A 5,739-nucleotide genomic window follows, 5' to 3' on the forward strand; every position below is an offset into this window, starting at 1 on the left:
TGTCCGGGGATCCGAAGACCACTACCAGTGTGACTGAGCCTGTACAGTTGGCTTCCACACCTGGTATGACACCTTTAAAGGTTATCTTTGTAGGTTTAATCCTTGAGGGGTCTATGCCCATCTTGCGCACTGTATCCTGATAAAGCAGGTTCAGGCTACTACCGCCGTCCATCAGGACTCTCGTGAGGTGAAATCCATCGACGATTGGGTCTAAAACCAATGCGGCGAATCCGCCATGGCGTATGCTGGTCGGATGGTTTCTTTGATCGAAAGTGATCGGACAAGAGGACCATGGATTGAACTTCGGGACGACTGGCTCCATCGCATAGACGTCCCTTAGTGCGTGCTTCCTCTCCCTCTTGGGTATATGGGTTGTGTAAATCATGTTCACCGTCCGCACTTGTGGGGGGAAACCCTTCTGTCCTCTATTGTTCGGTGGTCGGGTCTCTTCCTCGTCGTCGCTGTTTAGCCCCTTGTCATTGTTTTCGGCAATTAACTTACATGCCTGCTTGAACACCCAGCAATCTCTATTAGTGTGATTAGCTGGCTTTTCAGGGGTGCCATGTATCTGGCATAAGCGGTCGAGTATTCGGTCCAAATTGGACGGACCCGGAGTGGTTCTTTTGAATGGCTTCTTCCGTTGACCGGGTTTAGAGCCTCGGAATCCGGCGTTGACTGCCGTATCCTCCTTATCGTCGCCGTTAATGCGGCATTTGTTTTTATTTCGACGTGACCTGCCGTTGTTGTCCTTAGTATCCGGACTGCCAGAATTTTTACGGAGATTGTTGCTGCGAGCTAGCCATCTATCCTCTCCCGCGCAAAAGCGGGTCATTAATGATGTGAGGGCTGCCATGGATTTCGGCTTTTCCTGTCCCAGGTGCCGGGCTAGCCATTCGTCCCGGATGTTATGTTTGAAGGCTGCAAGGGCCTCTGCATCCGGACAGTCGACGATTTGGTTTTTCTTTGTCAAGAACCGTGTCCAGAATTGTCTGGCCGATTCGTCTGGCTGCTGAATGATGTGCCTTAGGTCATCGACGTCTGGTGGTCGCACATACGTGCCCTGGAAGTTATCGAGGAATGCGGCTTCCAGGTCTTCCCAACACCCAATTGACTCTGCGGGCAAGCTGTTGAGCCAATGCCGAGCTGGTCCTTTAAGCTTGAGTGGGAGATACTTGATGGCGTGGAGATCGTCGCCGCGGGCCATATGGATGTGGAGAAGATAATCTTCGATCCAAACCGCGGGGTCTGTTGTGCCATCGTAGGATTCGATGTTTACGGGTTTAAACCCTTCAGGGATTTGATGATCCATTACTTCGTCAGTGAAGCATAGCGGGTGTGCGGCGCCTCTGTATTGAGCAATATCACGACGCAGCTCGAGAGAGCGTTGTCTGCTGTGTTCGGCCCGGCCGGGGTTATTGTATCCGGCGCGACGGTATTCGTCATGGGTCGTGGGGTGCCCACGTGATCCGTAGATGGATCTGGATTGCCTTGCTTTGTCCTCCAATATATCTCGCAAGTCCGGTGCGTTCCCTCTTGGCTTCGTACTTTTGGAGCGATGCCGGGGTACGTTCTTGGTTGGGGGCCTGGATGCCTCTCTGTCACGACCACGGGGTGGTCGGTCAGCCGTATCGTGCGCTGGTGATGGAGGTATGTATGCTTCCTCCTCTAATCGGGGGAGCAGCTTGCGTCTTGGGTAGCTTTTGGAGGGGCGTTCGAGTTTATACTCTTCGGCCGCGAGGACCTCGGTCCATCGATCGGCCAGCAGGTCCTGATCAGCTTGAAGCTGCTGCTGCTTTTTCTTTAGGCTGTTTGCCGTGGTGATAAGCCTACATTTAAAATGCTCTTGTTCGACGGGATCCTCGGGCACGACGAATTCGTCGTCGTTGAGGCTTGCCTCGTCTTCGGAGGGAGGCATATAGTTATAATCCTCAACCTCTTCGTCTGCCGCCCTCTCGTGAGGGCTTGCTTCTGCATCCTCCTGCGCTGAGTCCTGCTGGAGGGGGTTATCTTCGGCACTTTCTGGGGTATTATTATCTCCTGTGCCGGAATCTCCATTCTTGTTATGGCGGGATTTAGAGCGGCGCCGCTGACGCCGGCGCTTGGGCTGTTTATTTAAAGAATCTGCCTCCGCTGTTTCTTCGTTGTCCCCGTCTTTTGGGGTGTCCACCATGTATATGTCGTATGACAAGGTGGTCTTCCAGTGCCCTGTAGGCGCTGGTTCCTGTTCGTATTCTGCCTCATTGTTGGAGGAATGAAAGTGAATCTGGAGCACATATCTGAGCTTATCTCCTCTGGGGGAAACCAGAACAACCCCAGCACCGGAACCATTCAACATCTTAGAGCCATCAAAGAACATGGTCCAATGCTCCGAGTGAACTTGAGTCGGCTGCTGTTGTTCAATCCACTCGGCAAGGAAATCTGCTATTGCTTGGGACTTAGTGGCTTTCTTTGCCTCAAACTTGATATCAAGGGAAAGGAGTTCAATCGCCCATTTCGCCACTCGACCAGTTGCGTTTCTGTTGTGCAGAATCTTTGAAAGTGGAGCGTCGCTGACGACTGTAATGGAATGATCAGAGAAATAATGAGCAACCTTCTTCGTGGTCATGTAGATCCCATACACAAGCTTCTGATAGTGAGGATATCTTTGCTTTGATGGAGTCAAAACTTCAGACAGATAATACACTGGGCACTGAACTTTGAAGGCTTTCCCTTCTTCTTCCCACTCGACCATAAGTACTGTACTGACGACTTGTCCTGTGGCTGCAATATAAATCAACAGAGGCTCTTTGCTGATTGGAGCAGCAAGCACCGGCTGGGTGGAGAGCAGAGCTTTTAGCTCGGCAAACGCTGCGTCAGCTTCTGGAGTCCACTCGAACTTGTCTGCCTTCTTCATCAGTCGGTAAAGAGGCAATGCCTTTTCACCGAGTCGTGAGATGAATCTACTTAAAGCGGCCAAGCATCCAGTAAGTTTCTGGACATCGTGCATCCGCACGGGGCGTTTCATTCGGAGTATGGTGCCGATTTTTTCCGGGTTAGCGTCGATTCCCCGTTCGGAAACGAGAAAACCGAGTAACTTGCCACCAGGAACTCCGAATGTGCACTTTGATGGATTGAGCTTGATATCATACCTCCTGAGGTTGGCAAATGTTTCGGCGAGGTCAGTCAGCAAGTCGGAACCCTTTCGCGACTTGACCACGATATCATCCATATACGCTTCCACATTCTGACTGATTTGAGTGAGCAAACACTTCTGGATCATTCGCATGAACGTGGCCCGGCATTCTTGAGGCCGAATGGCATGGTGATATAGCAGAAGCACCCGAATGGAGTGATGAAAGCTGTTTTTATCTCATCGGGTCCGTACAGACGGATCAGATGGTACCCGGAATAGGCGTCTAGAAAAGACAATCTCTCGCATCCCGCAGTCGAGTCAACAATTTGATCAATGCGAGGGAGAGGAAAATGATCTTTCGGGCAGGCCCGATTGATGTGCTTGAAATCAATGCACATTCGGAGTGAGTTGTCCTTCTTAGGAACCATGACGACATTGGCGAGCCACTCGGAGTGGTATATCTCTCGGATAAATCCTCCCGCCAATAGTCGAGCCACCTCCTCACCAATAGCTTTTCTCTTCTGGACGGCGGACCGCCGAAGATGTTCCTTGACTGGTTTTGCTGCTGAGTCGACTCTAAGGCGATGCTCAGCCAGTCCCCTGGGAACACCCAGCATGTCAGCTGGCTTCCATGCAAAGATGTCCCAGTTCTCACGGAGGAACTGGATGAGCGCTTCTTCCTATTTCGGGTCGAGTGTTGTGGAGATATGGGTCAAAGCTGCATTGGGGTCGGTCGGGTGAATGTGGACGGGCTTCGTCTCACCGGACGACTGAAATGCTAACTCTGTGGCAGGCTTCTTGGCTCGCAGCAAATCACTCGGATCTGCGTTTTGTTTATATCCTTCTAGCTCGACCGCTGTCACCTGGGAATCGGCAATCTTTGAGCCTTTCTGGAAACACTCTTCTGCTTTTTTCCGATCACCAGTGACAGTGATCACGCCTTTGGGGCCGGGCATCTTTAGTTTGAGGTACACATAACATGGTCGAGCCATGAACCATGCGTAAGCTGGTCTCCCCAAAATAGCGTGGTAAGCGCTCTGAAAATCCACGACCTCAAACGTCAGCTTCTCTTTGCGAAAATGCTTCGAATCACCGAACACCACGTCCAGAGCTATTTGGCCGAGTGACTCGGCTTTCTTTCCCGGTATAACTCCATGAAAACTCATGTTACTGGTGCTCAGTCGGGACATCGGAATGCCCATTCCTTTCAGCGTGTCCGCATACAATAAGTTCAGTCCACTACCACCGTCCATTAGCACCTTCGTCAGTCGAGTGCCTTCGACAACCAGGTCGACCACCAAAGCTTGCCTCCCAGGGGTGGCTATATGAGTCGGGTGATCGGACTGGTCGAATGTAATGGGAGTTTGGGACCATCTCAGATAACTGGGTGTCGCCGGGGCGACCATGTTCACCTCACGGTTAATAACCTTCAGTCGGCTCTTGCTTTCCACATCCGCGAAGATCATCAGAGTGGAGTTAACATGAGGATATCCTCCCTCACTGTCCTCCTTGTCTTCGGCTTTGTCCGACTCCTTTTCCTTGTCCTTGGGCTGTTTACCTTGGAGCTGCTGGATCAGGAGTCGACACTGGCGAGTGGTATGTTTCGGGTAGATGATATTACCCTCTTCGTATTTCTTCGTGTGGATGTGACACGGCATATCCATCACATCATTTCCTTCTTTATCCTTCACTTTCTTGGGGTTCCAGGATCCTTTGGGTTTCCCCTTGAACTTGCCCTGAGTCACGGTCAGAGCCTCCCCAGGAGCCGCTGGTTCGGCCTTCCGCTTCTGCTTCCGACTGGAGTTTCCCTTCTCTGACTGAATCGGCTTGTACTTGCCGCTTCAGAGTCGGTCCTCCTCTTCACCATTGGCGTACTTAGTGGCAATTTCCATCATTCGACTCAGGGTCATATCTCCGGTCCGCCCAAACTTCAAACTTAACTCTCTGTTGACACCATCCTTGAAGGCGCAGACTGCCTGATGATCAAACACATTCTCCACGGTATGATGCAAAGTAATCCACCTCTGAATGTACTCTCTTAAGGTTTCATTCGACTTCTGCACGCAGACTTGCAGCTCTGTCAACCCAGCTGGTCGCTTACAGGTTCCTTCAAAAGTCCTGACGAACACTCGGGAAAGATCTTCCCAAGTGTAAATACTGCTTGGAGTCAACTGATTCAACCACGCCCTGGCCGAACCTTCCAACATGAGTGGTAAGTGCTTCATAGCCACTTCGTCATTCCCGCCGCCGATCTGTACAGCCACTCGGTAGTCCTCAAGCCAAGTTTCAGGCTTAGACTCACCGGTGAACTTGCTTACTCCAGTCGCCAACCTAAAGTTGGGGGGAATCACCGCGGCTCTGATAGCCCTGCTGAAACATTCTGGACCAGAAACATGCACTCGGCTGCTAGTGGGCGCGTCTCTGTCATGGCCACCCCGATGAGCCCTGTTCCGATCGACCAAGCCTTGCACGATAATGGATTGCGCGTTGAAGCCTGGTTCCCGGGGGTCGACCGGAGCTCTTCGCCCCACACTGAGTTGACGCCCGTCATCTTGCTGCCGAGGAGCGTAAGACCCGCCTCTCGGAGGAGGAGTGGGCACTCGACGCCTATCCTCACGATCGTATCG

The sequence above is a fragment of the Triticum aestivum genome, chromosome 1B, assembly GCF_018294505.1.
Source record: "Triticum aestivum cultivar Chinese Spring chromosome 1B, IWGSC CS RefSeq v2.1, whole genome shotgun sequence".
NCBI lineage: Eukaryota > Viridiplantae > Streptophyta > Magnoliopsida > Poales > Poaceae > Triticum > Triticum aestivum.